A 20,841-nucleotide genomic window follows, 5' to 3' on the forward strand; every position below is an offset into this window, starting at 1 on the left:
CCCACAAGATGCAAAGAATACTGGGAAATCCTTGTTATCTCTGATTGAATATTGTCTTCTCAGCTATAGTGCTGTATTATAAAAAGGAGACCACATTTGCTCACTAGAAAAGCAATTGTGAGAAGTTTTTATTCTGTTGCTAAATGTTGTGTGTCCAACCAGAGAAACAAAAGTGTGCCTTTACTCCTTTTTGCATCAGGAAAGCGTCCTGACATAATACAAGATATAAAAATATTCTCTAACACATTTGGAGGTATAAAGATTTTATCCATGAAATCTTTCATGAATTTTCTCCCGAGACATTAAAGCCATAGACTCTTCCTTCTTTACAACATTCCAAGGAATCTCTAAAATATAGAGAAAGCATACAGATGTATGAAGATATTTAATTATTAGAAATATATCATTTAGCACATGGAATCAACATAAGGACTTTAACCAGTAAAAGAAACAATTTCTGGAACATCTTAGTGTGGAAAACCTATATCCATAACCACTGATATTTATTTCTTTTCTGGAAGGAACATATGAGATAAGAAGAAATGCAATCAATTTGGTACTCTTTCAAACAATTTTACTCTTTTCCTGAGCATAAGTAATTCATTGGCCTGAACCATTCCCCCAACCCAAATATACTCCCACCTGGAACCTTATAATGCCCTCTTATTTAAGAAAAGGTCTTGACAGACATAATGAGTTAATTTAAGATGAGATCACAGATTAAAGTGAGTCTTAAATAAAATGCTTGATATCCTTAAAAAGAAAAGAGGATACACAGACAAACAGAGACAAGGCCATATGAAGACACAGAGGGAACAAGGCCATGTGACAAGAATGGTAGAGATGGGACTAATGCAGTTGTAAGGCAAAGAATGCCAAGGATTTCCAGCCACTGGGAGAAGCTAGGAGAAAGGCAAGGAACAGATTCTTCCCTAGAGCCTCCAGAGGGGAGCAACTATTTTGACACCTTGATTTTTGACCTTAGCCTCCAGATTTACAAGAGAACAAATTTCTATTGCTTTAAATAACCCAGTTTGTAGTAATTTGTAGCCATGACACTAGTAAACTATTACAGGGAATATTCCAATATTACATCTCAGGGTTATCTCTGTTGAACACTCGTGGCCCTTTAAATAGGCTTTGGATTCCTTTCCTGTGTGTCAGCCTGCAATGCTTTCACTTCTTACCTTCAAGAGGTCAGACTAGACGTACCTATTACAGTTTAAGAATCGATACCCCCCCCCCAAACAAAGAAGCAAACAAAAGAATGCTTGTACAAGCATTTACCCTCTCACTCCTTAACTTCCCTCTCTCTCATTCCACTTGATCTGGCAACATAGCAATTTTGTCTCCCCTGTTACACAATACAAATGTCCTTTTCAATTCCACTCAGTCATCCAACCCTCCTTTTTTTATGTGACAAACTTTTGATTAGTTCATTGTTGGCAAATGTGTCTTACAATCCCCCGGGGGATTTTAACAACAATAGTAACAATTCCTTCAATGTTTTTTGTATTCTGGGCACTGAGTTACTTTTATGATACTCAACCAAAGATTCTATTGCTCTTCATCAGGTCAATAAAGAATTATCAAAATGGAAACCAACAGCAGAGAAGATATTTGTAAACAATACCTCTGATAAGGGACTAATATTCAAAATATATAAAGAACTCACACAACTCAACAACAAAAAAATCCTATTAAAACATTAGCGAAGGACCTGAACAGACACTTTTTCCATGAACACATACAAATAGCCAATAGCTAAATGGAAAGATGTTCAACTTCACTAATTATACAGGAAACTCCAATCAAAACTACAATGGGATACTACCACCTCAAAAATGTTAGAATGGCTATTATAAACAAGACAAGAAATAACAAGAGTTGAAGAGGTTGTGTAGAAAAAGCAATCCTCATACACTGCTGGTAGGAACATGAATTGGTACAGCCACTATGGAAAACAGTATGGAGGCTCCTCAAAAAGAAATGAAGAAGAGAGCTACCATATGATCCAGCAACCCCTCTTATAAGTATCCACCCCAAATTTTGAAAACATTCCTTTGTGAAGATATATGAACCCCTCTATTGATTGCAACATTCTTCATGTGGCCAAGACATGCAAACAACCTAAGTGTCCTCAATTGCAAGCATTGAATTTTCAGAACAACGCTGCAATGATGGCCTAAGGCCCCAAAGATTAAAAGTAATTTTATTAGTAAAATGTATTGGACCAAAGAAATTTCAGAAGTAAATGTGACTTTAGAGATAATTTTCATTTAAAATCTTCTTTCCACACTAATCTGTTGTTCCACTTCTGATCAATTTAGCAAGACTCTCAATGACACTCCAAGTATAAAGTAGATATTGACATTTTCTATATTAAAAGGGAATAGCACAAGGATGTAAAGTACAGCAGAGGGAATACACTCATAAATATTGTAATAACTATGCATGATGCCAGCTGGTGGAACACTTTGTAAAGTATATGATTGTCTCACCACTATGCTGTACATCTAAAATGATACAAAATTTTAAAAATTAAATAAAAATTTATAAAAGAGAATAAAAATGGCATGTTATAGCAATCTCTCTTATTTGTTCCATTAATATGTATTTGTGGATCTACTTAAAGTTCTTTATTCCACACCTCTTTGGCCATAAATAACTGATGTTCAATGAGTTATGAAAAAAAGGCTGATCAATTATGAAAGCTGTATTACAATAAAGAACTGTGCCCATGGGTCTGATACGGCCATCACTAATCCAAATCCTTGAACCTTTAGAAACACCACCTTAAGAAAAATGCCCCTAAAAGAGCGAGAGTCACCTTGATCTACATACTATTTACTCCCATTGGTTGACACAGATATCTGCCTCTATCCTTTCAGTCTTTCCTTGGCTGCTACAATACTATTTTGGAGAATCCTCCAGTTGCTGTCATGAACCTGACTCGAGATATTTGGTGTTTTTGCAACACTTTGCAATAGTGTTTTGGGGAATCTCATTTCTATAAAATACTTTTTACTTATTACCAACTACTGAAGACACATGCTTTATTATATAATCATGTAAGTTTAGACCTTTAAAATGGAATTTCAATTACTCATAACATACTATAAAAACTTTACTCAGACCTCTAATTACCAGTATTTAAGACCATATACCACTGGAGGGATAATAACTTACCGGGAAATCTAGGCTTTATACCTACAATTAACATAATCATAATTAATTTTGCTGGGACCTAAAAAGAATAAAGTCAGTCAAATGCATGCTCAGGTGCTCAGGGGTTGAACACACATTTCAGATTATTAACAGAAAGAAATTTATCTCTTGCTCATAATAGAGAAACAAGAAAAAATAACAAATATGCAAATATGTTTTTAACTTAGCAAGAAAAGGGAACTAAGATTATAAGTTGTATGAATTTCTTTGGTTCTGTGTAAAATAAGTGGCTATATTTCTAAACTCTAAAAATCATTTTTCAGTAATGTATAAAGATATTTCATAAAGAATATAACTATGACATTGTGAAATAAATAGTAAATTAGTGTCTACAGTCTTGAGGAATATTAGTTGCCTTTGAAAAAATCTTATATTCTCATTCTACATTGTTTTATTATTTCTTATTTTAAGAATATTATTATTTTAAATTTAATTGCAATTGGATATTACTTACATTAAAATCAAGTAACACAAGGAGAAATAGAAGGCTTTACAGGTTGAAACCAAGTAAGAATCTTTGAAGTGATCAATAAATAGTTTGCAGATCAAATAAAATTATACTGCCATGAATTATTTCTAAAAAACGGATTAAGTAGTAACTTAATACATTATTTTTAATAAAACTAAATTTTAATGAATTTCCAAGGTAAAAAAGGTTTATTAAAATGTAATCAATTTTTGGAGGAACCTCAATACTTCAAAGTCCACATGACTCCAGACACGCAAAAACATTTTAAGTGGTATATGTTTTAATAACATTTCTAAAGAATTCTGTATTCAATTTTGTTTTTTGCTATTTCAGTATTCTTAAGCAAGTCATTTAATTTATCTGAGTCTTGGGTTCTTTCTTTGTAAATTAAAGTTCATTATAATACATATTGCAGAGTAGGAGATAAATAAGTTGAATTAAATAAAAAGGTCTTTAATACTATCCCTTTGTTGAATTTTATGTAATGCTTAATTCCTAAGAGGAACTCAATATATTTATAAAAGGAAGAAAATGAAGGAAGCAAGGAGAGAAGGATGGAAGGAAGGAAGAGACGGAGGGAGGGAGCAAGTAGGTAGTCAAAGGAAAGAAGGATGTTTTCGAACCAAGATGGCGGCGTAGGTAGACACATTGCGCCTCCTCGCACAACCAGAACTGACAGAAAATCAAAGGGCAAGGAAGTCTGACACCAAGGAAATAAAAAATAAACATTCATCCAGACCGGTAGGAGGGGCGGAGACGGGCCGTCAGGGTGGAGAGGACTCGCGTGGCCGTGGAGGGACTGAGACTGGCAGAGTGTGGAATGAACAGGGCAGGCAGTCCGACCACTAGCAGACCCTGCAGCCCCACATTCACGCAGATAAACCGAGAGGGCCCGGCTCAGAGTGGTGGAGAGCGGGGCAGGCAGAGCGGCAGGTAGCAGACCCCGCAACCCCACACTCATGCACAGATAAACCAGACCAACGGCGGGGAGCAAGGCGGACCACACAGCCTAGGGCTCCAGCACGGGGACATAAAGCCTCAAACATCTGATTGAAAATGCCCGTGGGGGTTGGAACGGCAGCAGGAGAGACTCCCAGCCTCACAGGAGAGGTCGTTGGAGAGACCCACAGGGGCCTAGGGCGTGCACAAGCGCACTCACTTGGGAACCAGCATCAGAGGGGCCCAGTTTGATTGTGGGTAGCAGAGTGAAAGTGTGGAGCCGGGTGGAGAGGGGAGCGGGCGCCATTGCTCCCTCTCGGCCCCTCCCACACATACAGCGTCATAGCCCAGCGACCAGCGTTACCCCGCCCCTGGGAACACCTAAGGCTCCACCCCTTAAAGTAACAGACACGCCAAGAGAAAAAAAAAAATGGCCCAAATGACAGAACACTTCAAAGCTCCAGAAAAAATACAACTAAGCGAGGAAGAGATAGCCAACCTATCGGATGCACAGTTCAAAACACTGGTTATCAAGATGCTCACAGAATTGGTTGAATCTGTTCGAAAGCCAGATGAAAAAATGAAGCCTATGCTAAGAGAAACAAAGGAAAATGTACAGGGAACCAATAGTGATGCAAAGGAAACTGGGACTCAAATCAACGGTGTGGACCAGAAGGAAGAAAGAAACATCCAACCAGAAAAGAATGAAGCAACAAGAATTCAGAAAAATGAGGAGAGGCTTAGGAACCTCCAGGACATCTCAAAACGTTCCAACATCCGAATTATAGGGGTGCCAGAAGGAGAAGAGGAAGAACAAAAAATTGAAAACTTATTTGAACAAATAATGAAGGAGAACTTCCCTCATCTGGCAAAGGAAATAAACTTCCAGGAAGTCCAGGAAGCTCAGAGAGTCCCAAAGAAGCTGGACCCAAGGAGGAACACACCAAGGCACATCATCATTACATTACCCAAGATGAAACAGAAGGAGAGAATCTTAGAAGCAGCAAGAGAAAAGGACACAGTTACCTACAAAGGAGTTCCCATAAGACTGTCAGCTGATTTCTCCAAAGAGACCTTACAGGCAAGAAGGGGCTGGAAAGAAGTATTCCAAGTCATGAAAGGCAAGGACCTACATCCAAGATTACTGTATCCAGCAAAGCTATCATTTAGAATGGAAGGGAAGATAAAGTGCTTCTCAGATAAGGTCAAGTTCAAGGAGTTCATCATCACCAAGCCCTTATTATATGAAATGTTAAAGGGAGTTACCTAAGAAAAAGAAGATCAAAAATAGGAACAGTAAAAATGACAGCAAACTCACAGTTATTAATGACCACACCTAAAACAAAAACAAGAGCAAACTAAGCAAACAACTAGAACAGGAAGAGAACCATAGAGATGGAGATCACATGGAGGGTTGTCAATAGGGGAGTGGGGGGGAAAGGTACAGAGAATAAGTAGCATAGATGATAGGTGGAAAATAGACAGGGGGAGGGTAAGAATAGTGTAGGAAATATAGAAGCCAAAGAACTTATAAGTATGACCCATGGACATGAACTATAGGGGGGGAATGTGGGAGGGAGGGGGAGGGCAGGATGGAGTGGAGTGAGGGGGGAGAAATGGGACAACTGTAATAGCATAATCAATAAATATACTTTAAAAAATTGTTTCTATAAAAAAAGAAGGATGTTTTCTCTCTTTCTTTGAGGTGATTATCAGACTTTATTTAAGATGACCTAAACAAAAGACATTTGTAAATAGAAAGATTCAATAGCAAAGTTTCTGAGAGCAATTGAGATCTTGTTCCCTGGCACATGTTGTCAATTTGGGTCAAATAAACTTTTATAATTTTTTTATCGTTTCTTTTTTTAAATTAATTGTTGTTCAAGTACAGGATGTTTTCTTAATTATGAGTAGCTAGGAGAAATGACATGTATCTAAAATACCAAATTGCATCCAAAATAAAGAAATGGAGGAAATAAGAAATGTTTATGTGTGTGAGAGATGGTGTAGATGGGTTTTCAAAAAAAAGGAAATTTGGAGAAAAATAGGTGAAGAAGAACATGGAACAAGACTGACAGCCATCAGAGGAGAGGGGAGAGGGGGTAATGATGGAAAGAAGGGGAAGGGACTAATTAAAGAGCATGTATGAATGACCCACAGACATGGACAAGAGTGTGGGAATTGACTGTGGGAACAGGAGGTGGGCTGGGTGGAGGAGGGCAAAGGGGGAAAATTGAGACAACTGTAATAGGATAATGATAAAGTAATCTTCAAAAATATATATAAAAGGCTTGCTTTTGAGATGCTGAATTTTTACATTCTCTGATCCTGGTTTCTTTATCAATTAAATAACCATAATGTTTATAATGTAATAAAGATAATAATAACTATGGGATGAAACAGGAGGCTCTGTCAATAGATGCTCATTGGGAAATAACAGAAAAAGAGAAGCAGAAATGTGTTGTCAAGGAAAATAGACCACATTATTTCTACATTATTCCTGGGTGTTCCCCCAGCACCTAACACAGTCTGGCATATAACAGATATTCAGTAAATAAATGGTGGATAGACAATTGAATGAATAATAGAATGAAAACATTTGTTTTATTTATTTCACTGAGTATAATCCATTATTGAATTCTAAATGGTTTCCTGAACTTGCTCAGGGTCCACCAACATAAAGAAAAGGATGTATGTCTATGAACAACAAATTATAAATTTTATTTGGTATAGGTCTCTTAAGATATCCTCCAACCACCATATCTCATAAGGGTTTGTTGGTACGTTTCATCTATAGTGGTAACAAATCTTGCCAAGAGAAAACTGTTCATTTCAGGGCAGGTCAAATAATACTTGAAAGAAACATCACATGAGAATTTAGGATGTTAAAAGTACCCGTGCAAAAAAACTATTCATATAGTAAGCATATAGTTCCATAGGATACATAAAAGAAAATGTTAGTTACCCCTTTAAAATGTTTCCCTTAATACTGAACCTGCATTTCTTCAGGGTGTTAAAACACAACTATTGCAAGGTATTGGTAGCATAGGGTCACACCAGTAAAAAGATGTGTGAACCAGGAGACATTTGAATCATTGCAAAAGGCTCCTCATCATTATAGGATTAACCAAACTAAAAGCAGCAGAAATAAAATGTAATATTTTAGCCATATGTTGTGCCAAAATGGGTCCTACAATATGATAAATTTGGTGTTATGATAAGGAAGCATTTTAAATTAGAACATTAGCAACATGTAAGCCAGTAACAACAAAACACATAATACAGGTTTTCCTGGAATCCTGGGATCATTCTGAAGTTCCTTCTACATTTTTTGTGGTGTTCACAGCCCACACATGTTACTAAGATCATATAGTGTTTATTGAACAGCCACAGGGCACGTGACATGAAACGAGGTGTTTTGAGTGCAGGACACATCACAGTGATGTCAGCTACATGACATTTTGCTTGAGAATGGAGGATGTGAAAGCAAGGATATGAAATTGGCCTTTGCCTCTGGTCCCAGGGTGAATTACATAGTATCAGTTGACGTCTTCTTCCTGCTCCAAGAACTTCATCTAAAATGCTGGCTTCTGAACAACACGTCTTAGAAAAAAACTCCATCAGAAGGCTTTGATCCATGTCCAGGAGGCACTCATGCGAAAGTTCAGATTTATTTGCTCTTTCTATGAAATATGACAGTTTTATTAAGAAAAATACTTTTGAGTTATTACCACCACCTAATAATATATTCTCATACTATAATGTGTTATAGGATTGAAGGAAAAAGATGAAGAAAATTTGGTAACCATCTCAGAAATATCAGAAAGTAATAGTCATTAAGATATCACAAAGGGTTATGCACACTTGTGTTGCAAAATCAATTTTGCAAGTTTCTATCACCTAGAAATATTCATTTTATATTTTCCAATGAGGTGATATCTTTAAGTCATTCTTTGCATGTTCAACTGTTTTTACTGCACATATAAGAAATAATGTATTAGAAAAATAACAATTGGAAAATAGTCTGTAACTGTGGAATTTGTAGCTTCCTAATTTTGTTTTTAAAAATTAATATTATTATAAGCTGTATGTTCAGATGTTCAATAAAGAGTGTGTTTACATTTGGAAAAAAAATTAATATGACTTTTGGCAATTTGTGAAATCTAACACAAAAAAAATTAAATTAGCAATCAAAATAAAACCAACCAATTTAAGATTTTTTTCTCAGTGACTACGGGACATACCAGCATGTCTGGTGGTAGTGTTTAATCAACTGCAAAGAAACCCAAGTGAAATATGAAGGCCCAACCCAGTCCATGATTATTTTACAGCTAAATATCATTTATTAATTTAAGTTCCTGAAAACAAAATGTGTTTCTGAAGCTATTTAACAAGTTCCATATTTCAACCTGTATACCATGTAAGGTTTTACTTTAAAAATAAAAAATTTAGAATTATCTATTTCTTTTAGGGAAGCTTCTATATTCAGTATTATAGTAAAAATTTACTTAGATGAAAGACTTATGATTACCCTCTTTTAACCAATATTTTTTTTCCTTTAGGATACAGATAAATATTGATAGAAAAAGTTAAAGTTTTCTAAAATTATAGTATAATTTTATACTATATTAAAAATAAAAATAAATGCATCAATTGAATTTATTTATTTTAAAGTATATTTTATTGATTATGCTATTACAGTTGTCCCAATCTTTTTCTCCCCTTTATCCCCCTCCGCCCTGTATTTCCCCACCCTCCAGCATTCCCCCCCCCCTTAGTTCATGTCCATGGGTTGTACATATAGGTTCTTCGGCTTCTCCATTTCCCATACTATTCTTAACTCCCCCCCCCCAACTGTTTTGTGCCTACCAATAATGCTTTTTTTATTCTTGTTCAAGTAGATTTAATTTAAATAGAGCTATTCAAATTGTGCCTTACTGCTTATTTCTATAGCTGCATTTTAGTAAAGCACAGTAACTGTGATAAATATTGCAAAAGCCCTGACTGAAAGATGTGGGTTCAAGTCCTGGCTCTACTATGCCATTCCTAAGTAAGCATGGAAAAGTTGCTATAAACCTTAGTGCCCATTTCTGGCACTAAACCTTAACCCTGGTTTCAGTGAAGGGGGATTTTCCCTGAGCACACCTTTGCCCTCTTTCCCCATTGTCCCTCTCTGTCCCTTTAACGTTTCATATAATAAGGGCTTGGTGATGATGAACTCCTTTAACTTGACCTTATCTGGGAAGTACTTTATCTGCCCTTCCATTCTAAATGATAGCTTTGCTGGATAGAGTAATCTTGGATGTAGGTCCTTGTTTTTCATGACTTGACTTCTTTCCAGCCCCTTCTTGCCTGTAAGGTTTCTTTTGAGAAAGCAGCTGACAGTCTTATGGGCACTCCTTTGTAGGTAACTTTCTCATTTTCTCTTGCTGCTTTTAAGATTCTCTCCTTATCTTTAATCTTGCGTAATTTAATTATGATGCATCTTGATGTATTCTTCCTTGTATGCAACTTCTTTAGGACTCTCTGAGCTTCCTGGACTTGCATGTCTATTCCCTTCACCAGATTTCAGAAATTTTCCTTCATTACTCTTTCAAATAAGTTTTCAATTTCTTGATCTTTTACTTCTCCTTCTGGCACCCCTATGATTCGGATGCTGATACATTTAAAGTAGATCCAGAGGTTCCTAAGCCTCTCCTCATTTTTTTTTTTTAAATTCTTGTTTCTTCATTTTGTTCAGGTTGAATGTTTATTTCTTCCTTTTGTTCCAAATTATTGATTTGAGTCCCCGGTTTCCTTCCCTTCACTGTTGGTTCCCTGTATATTTTTCTTTACTTCACTTTGTATAGCCTTCACTTCTTCCTTTATTTTGTATCTGCATTCAACCATTCTGTGAGCATCCTGATTACCAGTGTTTTGAACTCTGCATCTGATAGGTTAGCTATCTCTTCCTCACTTAGTTGTTTTTCTGGAGTTTTGATTTGTTCTTTCATTTGAGCCATATTTCTTTGTCTTGGCGCACAAGTTACGTTGTAAAAGGTGGAGTCTTAGGTATTTGCCAAGCCAGGTCAACCCGTTTTGCTGTGTTGTGGTGCTGTCTGTGGGGGAAGGGTCAGAGAGGGAACAACACAGCTTGCTTGGCTCTTACCCTGCTCTCCGTCACTTCCCCCGGTACCCACAAGCAAATTGGGCCCTTCTGGTGCTGATTCCCAGGTGGGTAGGTCTGTGTACATTCTAGGACCCTATGGGTCTCTCCAACAGAATTTTCTGTGAGACTGGGAGTTTTTCCTACTGCCATAATCCCCACAGATTTTTACAGCCAGAGGTTTTGTGGTTTTAGTTTCCCATGCTGTAATCCTGGGTTGTGCTGTCTGTCTCACTCCCCAGTTGTTCCTCCTGGCTTATCCTCATGCAAATGTGGGACCACTCAGTCTGCCAGCTGCCACCTCTCCCACCCAGTCCTCCAGCCTCTGCGTGGCCATATGTCCTTTTCACCCCTGCTTCCTGTCTCAGCCCCGCCTACCAGTCTGGATGAATGTTTCTTCTTTAATTCCTTGGTTGTTGGACTTCCATACAGTTCAATTTTCTGGCAGTTCTGGTTGATTTTTGTTTTTAAATTAGTTGTCCTTCTTTTGGTTGTGTGAGGAAGTGAATGCCTTAGCTGGAATGCCTGCAGGCCCTCTTGACTATTCATTTTTATCTTTTTGTTTATTTGTTTGTTTGGTTGGTTATTGTTGTTCATCACCTAGTCCTCACCAGCCATTACTATAGCTGTGTTTCAGAGACTTATTTCATCTCCTATCTGCCCTCGCAGGCAGACACATTTAGCCTATGTTTAAAATGGGGAAACAAAGCTTATGAAAGTTTGCTAGCTTGTTCAAGGTAATAAAGTCAATAATTGGAGAAGCAGATTTAACCTGGATTTAACTTCAAACCCCACTCTGCCCTTCCAGCTACACTGCATTTCATAGTGTATGGATGGCCCTGTGCAATGCTTAGTATTAAAGGTAGTCAATAAACTTGAGGGCTCTGCATTAATTTTCTATTGTGATATAACAAATTGCTCAAAATTAGTAATTTAAAACAACACACATTTATTATCTCCAAGTTCTGTAAGTCAGAAGTCTGGGTAGGTTTGGCTGAGTTCTATGCTCATGGTACCCCACGCTTTCAGCTGAGATGAGCTGTCCATAGAGGCTCTGGGAAATAATCTGTTTTCAAGTTCACACAGCTGGGCCAGAATTCAGTGTCCTGAAGCTCTAGGTCAGCTGGCTATCAACTGGGGACTGACTTTAAATTCTAGAGATCATCCACATTCTTTCTCACATGGCCCACTCTTCTATCACTGAGCAGCACAAAAAAGCTCTCTGCTTTTAAGAGCATTGTGTAATTAGACTAAGTCTACCTAGGTAATCTAGGACAATCTCCCTATTTCTTAAAGTGATTAGTAACCTTGGTCACATCTGTAACCTAACATATTCAAAGGCATGATAAGATAACTCATCATATTGAGGGCCCCAGGTATGTGGGAGGGGAATCTTTTGGTGAGGGAGGTCATTCTTCCTACCACAAATTCTTTGCTATGAGAAATGATGCGTTAGTTTTCTATCACTGACATAACAAATTACCACAGTTCAGGTCTCAAACAGCACAAAGTTATTGTCTTCCAGTTCTGTAGAGTAGAAGTCTAACCAGTCTCACTGGGTTAACGCCAAGGTATTGTCAGGGTCTCAATCACTCCTGGATGCTCTCAAGAAAAACCTATTTCCTTGTCTTTTCCAGAATCTCAGGGCCACCCATTCCTTGCCTCTGGCCTTCTTTACCCATCTTCAAAGCCAGCAAATTTGCATTTCTGTGGCAAGCCTTCTTTAGTCATAGATCCTTCTCTTTTTAACCACAGCTGGAAAAGGTTCTCTGATTTTAAGAATCCATCAAACTAGATTAGGCCTAACCTATTAATCCATGGTAATCTCTCCATTTTAAGGTTCTTCATCAATTATATCATAAATTCCATTCTGTAAAGTATGTTAACATATTCACAGATTCTGGGGATTAGGATGTAGACATTTTGGGGGAGCAGGGTGGGTCTTATTCTGCCTACCAAAAATGATGTTGGTGCAGATAAATTTTAATGCAATATCCTGAGTTTAAATGAGATCAAATTATGTTCATTACCAAATTGTTCAACTTGTTTTTACCAACATAAAAATATTTATATTTAAAAAATACTTTAAACCTTTAGTAAGCATTAATGACTATGAATAATTAGAATAATTAGAATATTTAATTATTAGAATACACATTCTTCAAGCATCATTGTTTATATGCTCAAATTGTTCCACCTGAAGATTAACTCTACTTAAGCTCAGGACCTGATAGTTTCAAATCATTCCCTTCACGGCAGTTGAGGGCTATCATAACCAACACCTGAGATCTGAATTACTCATGCAAGGTATCCTTTCTGTTTTTACTGCCTTTTACACTATTCATAATAATTCTTAAAATTTCCCTTTCTTTGTCTCAATAGTGCATTCAAAATTCAAGTAGCAATTTAACAGAGAGCATGCTGGGGCCAGAAATTATTTTTTTTGACATTGAAACCACTCAGACTTCCTCACAACTCTTATATACAACTTACATTCAGTGGGAAAAAAAAAAAGCTTACAACCAGTCAAAAATGGAATCAAGCATTGCACTTGTCATGCTTTCTCTAGCTGTGGAAATGTAAGCATGGTTGAAAGTTAAAGCCCATCTGGCCATTACCATCCTTCAACTCACACTTTCTCTAAACTCACTGAGCACAGTCTCTCCCCTAAATTCCCCCGAATGGTCTGCCACTTCTATTCCTTCAGTTCTTATTCTGGAATGCATCACACTAAGCGACCCTTTTCACAGATGTCTTCCCTTTTCTACAACGGTGTAACTGCTCCTTTCTCTTACGATGTCCCCGCCAGAAATCTTCATACTTCATTGCTGTAGTGATGGTTTAATTTTTTTTTGACTAATTAATTGAAAGCCCATGTATGTGAAGGGTACTGATCATTAAATTTAAACTATGGGAATTATAATGGATAGTGGTGGTAGTACATTCTAATACCAAAATATAAGGATTTAATAGAAATCATTGAGAAATTTTGAATCAGTTTTTTCCAGTTCTGAGTATACTAGGCATCTTTAGCCTATAGATGTTTGTTAGTCTTAGCATAATGTTATTTTCTGGGAAAGTGGCTTATGAGCATTTTTATGTGCTTCTTGTATTAAATAAGGGTATGAGATAATCGTGCTTAAAAAATAATGACTTGTTTTGCTCATTAGCTGAATGAATGTGGAAAATGACTCATCAGTTCATGAATTTGTCATAATGCTGTCTTTCGTGTCAGCCAGCAGTAAGGCCCAGATTAGCAGAGTCATAGCAGGAGGCCCAAAAGATTACAGAAAATTGCTGTTAAAAATGACTTGAAAACATTTTAAGTTTGTTATTCTTTAGCAAAACAATGTAGTCAGCCAATTGCTGAATTCTCTGCATGTTGATAGCCTCTTCCTGAATTCTACTCAGTTTGTAGAAACAGGACGCATTTTTGTTTTACACGGACAGGACAGAAGGTTTACCAGCTTGAACTGGTTTTCCTGTGAAAAACTGTCCAGCACCCCACTGCTGTTAAATGTGTCATTAACCTTCTACCTGGGGTGTTTATTACCTTAACTTAGACAATATTCGCAAATGTCCTTATCAACATAATGAGGTCAAGGCAGCAATCAATGTCTGCTGAGCTGTCTCTTGTCTCTTGAAAGTACAACTGCTTTTTAAATCAAAATCTATCTTCTGAGTTAAAGAGAAACAGAGAGCTACAGAGCTAAATCGTACCAAAAATCAGTACTATCAGTACTTACCTTTCTCAAACAAGGATACAAAAGTTGGGTGATCATATAATTTATCTGCCAAGGATACTTTTTTAGAATAAAAGGGAGTACTACTAACAGTTACACTGGAACAGTTATGTGCAAACAAGGACCTTCTTTATGGGATATATATCTTCATATATCCCATAAAGTGGGATATATGATTACCCTTTGCTTAAGAAAAAACAAAATCCGAAAAACAGTATTCTATTCTTAGCAGTTTGATGATGGTTAGAATTTTCAAATTAGGGTTAGAGTTAAAACTTTGAGCCCAATAAACCTCCTGAAACTTATCCAAGCAACTCACATTAGTCCATACTGCTTTTAATAACTTCAGAATTTTAATCCTACCACACCCCAGAACAATCAAAGTAAATAACTTGGATGGATGGGAATTTTTTCTTTTTTTTCTTATTTTTTAAAATTATTGTCATTAAAAAAATTATTTATTTATTCTTAGAGAGAGGGGAAAGGAAGGAGAAAGAGAGAGAGAGAAACATCCCCATGTGAAAGCAGCATAGATCGGTTACCTCCTGCACGCTCCCTATCTGGGACAGGGTCTGCAACCCAAGCATGTACCTGGACTGGGATTGGAACCGGTGACCTTTCACTTTGTGAGCTGATGCCCAACCCGCTGAGCTACACTGGCCAGAATAAACTGATTATCATTTTTAATCTAATTTTCTTTGTTTGGATTCGCAAGAGGTATCCCAAAGATTAGGAATATTTCTATATCATAACTTCATTTCAACAAACTGAGAGATATATCATCTTTTACCACTTAGAACTCTGATTTCATTTTGGAAACAAAATATCTGATCTACAGGCACATTTAAAAGGAACCTATAAATGAAAAGGTTACACAGTAATGTCCCTTGTTCCATATCTTCATCTGGGTGCTGGCTGCATGGAGATTATATATATACAGGGGTTTTTTGCCAACTTTTCAAACTGTGCAATTGGGATTTGTGCCTCGACAATACATAATTATACCTCCTTTAAAAGCTACTGTTACCCTGCAAAGACTTACACAAGTTAATTGCTAGCAAATATTTTGGGATTTCTGTGCGTTTTCATCTCTGTGCCAGGCTTTATTCTAGGCACTTGGGGATGCAGTGCAGGACATGCGCGTCAAAGGCCTTGCTTCAAAGAACTTAAATGGTAGTGGGATGAAAGAGAACACAAACACAAAGGAAGGAAGTAATAACATAACATCACATAGTAATTAGTCCTAGGAGGAAAATCCCTGAAGAGGTGACATTTGAGTGAAGAGCTGAATAAACATAAACAGAGTAGCTGTGCAAGCAGTTGGAGAAGGGCTCTTGGATATGGAAATATATACAGTATTTTCAAGAGACACAAAGTACGTTGATTGGTGCAAAGGGAAAGGAGGAAGGCGAGGTTGGAGAGATGGGCAGATGACAGACAATGCAGAGCTGGGCGTGGCTCTATAATTCAGTGAATTATGACCAGGAGCCTATAATTTATTGACTTTTAAGTGTATTGTCTATATCTCTGCCTCCGTCTGCCCTACAAATAGGCAATATTTGTATCCTGTAATTCTTTTAAATATATTAGTCCGTTTGTATTTGAGTACTGCTACCACAACGGATCCTGCAGGCCAGGATCTGCGACATATTACAATATATATTCTTTCCCATAAGAAATCTGTACCAAGGGACAACTAGTAATCTTTTCGGATCTTTCTAATACAGAGTTCAAGTCAGAGTAAAAGGGGAAGAACTAAATGGTGACTGGCTCAGCAGCCTTATTTCTGTTTTTCTTACCTCTCAACTCAAGCTCGTAGTATCATTTTTTAGATGAATCCCCTTCACAAACCCCAAAGACTCATGGATTCAGGGGGTACATATGAACCCGGGACGTAAAACCACTTTATTGCCTCAGACTTTCAATGATAATTAAAAATGAATCCTGAAGAATAATAAAATGCATTTATTCCTAAAAAAGAGATGGTAAAATATAACTTGCAGGCGACTTATGTTTCCTACATGATTCTTTGAGAGGAGAGATGTTACATCAAAATTAGCATGTCCCCTTAAGCAGAATTATAATAAACACTTAAAAATATCCAGTACATTTTAAGGAATAAAAATTAATAATATAAGAAACTGCATTTTAAAAAAATTTTTGTTTCATTCTGTGTGTCAGTGTGTCAGGCTATGTCAGTCTAATTTTCAAATGAAGGCTTAAGAAACTGAGTATTACCCCATTTCAGGAAATGATAATGCCATATTCCCTCTTTAAAAAAGGCCAACATTTTAATGCCTGTACATACTACGAATGTTCAGTTGAAAACATCAATATGTTATTAGCTTGCTAAGGGTGTCTACGTAGACGTAATGTGACAATATTTATCGAATGCTTGAATGAATGGATATGGCAGGAGAAAATGTGTGGATGGGCCTATGCTTTGGGCAGGTTTGTTTACCAGTGTGGGTAAAAATGGCTCTTTGCACATGAAGGTACAGCAAATTGTTCTGTGGGATTACCCTTCTCAACTGTAATAATAAATGATTTTCAATGCAAATGCTCCACAAAGAAAGCTAATGCTGTTCGATTTGCTGTTTAGATTTTACCATTTGGGGCTGCCAAAACTATTTAAAGCCTCACAGGATCCTGCTTATGATAGGCCAATGCAAATTTGATGATCCATCCAAATATATGGAGATGTCGTTTTAATGGTGCCATCATTATTGGAGCTGTCCTCTACACAGAAATTCCTAGCCACCAGTAGTAAATGACAGATGTGTTAATTAAGAGACTGAGGCAAAGCCAAGGTTGATGTTCTAATAAACAGGTCATTAACTTTGGTAATGACCAATTTGCGAAGATGATTGTTATTACAAACTATTTTCCATGAGTTATGGGAGCAACAGTATAACTCTGGAGTACATTCAATGGTCAGATTATTATAATAGATTGTCTTCTACAACAATGGATATTTCTAATATGTCACCTTGCCTATTTATAACTTTGCACATTTGCAAAATGTGGTGGTTTTACATAAAGCAAACTTACTAAATGTTTAATTGATTACCTTCACATAAATAATTGACCTTTCCTTTGAGAGTCGGATGGAAAGCTTTGTCAATGGTAAATTTAAGATTATACCTACATAAACTTGCTACCATGTTAGAATAGCATCTCTTTTCAGAGTCCACAGTGATATTTAAATAAAGTAAAGAGATGTAATGGATATTAGAATCATATGATAAACATGTTGGAAAGAATTTTAGAAGTAAAATTTTCATCTCCTTGTACTATTATAAGAATTCCCTCCATAATATCTATTGTAACTTGTTAAAATTTTTCTGCCTGAACTTCAAACATCACAGCTTTTTCCTCAGAAGTGATTCCAGTCAAGTGGAATAGCTTTTCTTATAAAGTTCTTCCAGACATATAACTAATTTCTGCAGAAAATGTGGATGATCTTCATTTCATAAAACATAAATTTAAAGGTGCGGACACACTTTTATGTCTTTGTTAAATCTTCCCTTTCCTAGTTATATGCTAGACATTTCCAACCATTTCTCATGTGACATGGCTTACAGAACCCTTACTGTTTTTCCTTGTCTATTTCCACGCTAGAAATTAGAAAAGCTAAATATCCACATTGCCTCCTAACTTTGTAACTAGAAGTGCCCATTCTCAATCAGCTTGAGCAATGATTTGTAAACAAAAGTCTACTAAGAACTTCTGGGAGATACATGCTTCCTTAGACCAAGTTCTCAGTCTTTCCTTCTTAAATGAGAACAGGATAGCTGTATCTGAAGATGCTATGCTGCAACTCAAAAGTGCCTCCCTAACAAGAGAGTACCAATGTGCTAAGCATGGCATACCGAAAAGGTGGAAGGAATGTAGATAGGTCTTGGCAAATATTTTTGAAGTGAATAAGCCCACATAAAAACCTCATAATTTTACAATGTAAAAAAAATCCATATACACATATACTTAAGACACTGTTCATTGAGTTTTAATTTTTTTCATGGTGGTTAAGGGATTTGAGTCGGATTTCTTCCTGGTACTTTCTTTAGCTTCTCTCTAAGAAGAACCTTTCTTCTGAACCTTTATTCACTGGTGAACCTTTATTCACTCACAGAGGAAAGAGTTATACTTTGTGATAAGCCACAAAGCATTCCCAGCAAGCCACAGATGGACTGGCCCTTCCACGCATGTACAACATCCTGCGAGCATTTCCCTTACCATTCTCTTTAATCTCACAGTGCCTTTCTTTAATTGAAGCAATGGTCTGAAAGTCCATCCCACATCTATACTGTACGAATTACCTATGGGGGTCTTTGTAGGCTCTCTTAAATTTTCACACTCACAAGACTAATATAGGTAACATTTGATACCAGTAGACTCAGAAAGACACAGAACAGGAATAAATCATGTCCACCTGGCAGTGAGGGGTACTTATCTCCAAAGGACATCCTCATGGCAGTTCAACGACCAGTTCCAGGTGTCACAAGACAAGATCCTCATGAAACAGGTGCTACCCTAGCTTAAAAACTTCTGGTACATGACCTTTCCACAAGGAAGAATGGTTAGAATGTGAATAGTTGAACTTTTTTAAAAAGTTGCCTCAGGACCATATAGTTCCATCTATACTTTTTCATATGAGAAAAATAAGGTATAAGGATATTAAATGGCATTCCCAGAAACATAAAGTTACTTAAAGGAGGTGTTTGACTAGAACACAGGCCTCCTAACTCCTAACCCAGTGTCCCAAATAGCCATGTTTCTTAAGATATAGCAAATAATTTTGTGTCATTTTACTTGTACTTGATTGGTTGTTTTTTTCCTCTCCAAAGTTTAATCCAAAAATATAAACACACTAAATGTTCTCCAAGTTATTAAAAATATAACCAACCAACCCCCTTGTGTTAGAATTCTAATATTTTAGAGTAATTAGAAAGCAATGTACAATGTACATTGTCATTAATTAATTTACTAAAATTAAAGGGAATGAAGTCATATCTGTATATAGTCAAATATTGATTAAAACACTTTTAGACATATTTTGTTTTCTATTTATAAAAATTAATTAGTTCAGATATGTAAATGGCAAAACTACACATAGTGTAGCAATTATTGCAAAATTTATCTTCGATAGCATCATGACTCAAAATAAGAAAACTTGTGCACATTTCTGATTCCAGGAAAAGTCCAAAGAGAGTAATTGCTGATATGAATAAGAAGTCAAAAAGACCTAGGGAGTGCAATTATTAATAAATATAATAACATTTATTATTTCCCAATGAATGCCTATTGTGGGCCAATAACCATGTGAAAAATATTTACATGCATGAAACTATTCAATCCTTGCAAATAGTTAAAATTGTCACCCTCATTTTTGAGATGAAAAATGCTCGCAAGAAAATGAACTGGTTCACAGCTAGAGACAAGACCGAAATAAAACATATTTTATAAAGATGAAGAAAAAAAAAGCATCCCTCAGATTCCTACAACAAAAAGTGCCACTATCAACTCAGACAAATAAACATATTTTGATGAAAATCATTTAGAATTAGACAATTTCATGCTGCCATTAGAACTGTGTTTCTGACATTTCATATCTATTAAAGTGACAGTTAATAATAGATGCCATTAACAAACGGGAGAGCATAGTGTTGGCAAGAAAATTAGAGTCTTGTTTCCAAGACACTCAAAAATGTGGTCTTTGGATTATTTTCAAACAGCCTAAGATGTAATCCAATAAAAATGCCCTGTTTTCTTGAAGCTACCATTGTATGTGTAACACATCACAGCAACGACAACTCAGAATGTAACAGGTTATAGTCTTTATTTTCCTTAGCCTCTCTCTCTGCCCTGACAGTGTCAAATCAGTGTTAGTGAAACCATTCCATCAATTAACCATTTGCTTTTTGACGTGATTCCAAAATATTTGTGTGTATGACTATTTAGCTAAATTGTCCATTTTAATTAAATTGGCTGAATATTTTGTTTTATGGAATTTATGTGTCTATGTGAAGGTTGTCAGTATCACTGGAAAATATTGGTTAATTTATTCCAAGTATGAAAGATGGTCTTTTGAATGATATGAGACACATCAAAATCATTTGGAAATCATCTTTCAACCAAAGACTAATAGCATATATAGGAGAGAGAAAAATATCTGCATAGATAACTATAATAATGTAGAAGATGACAATTCATATTAGAGTGGTATTAAGTGGCAAGGAAATTCAAAGAAGGTAGTGATTAATTCTGAATGGTGTAAGGAATTGGATCTTAATTTTTGTAAAAATTGCATAAGTGAG

This window comes from Desmodus rotundus, chromosome 4, assembly GCF_022682495.2.
Source record: "Desmodus rotundus isolate HL8 chromosome 4, HLdesRot8A.1, whole genome shotgun sequence".
In the NCBI taxonomy this organism is placed as follows: Eukaryota; Metazoa; Chordata; class Mammalia; order Chiroptera; family Phyllostomidae; genus Desmodus; species Desmodus rotundus.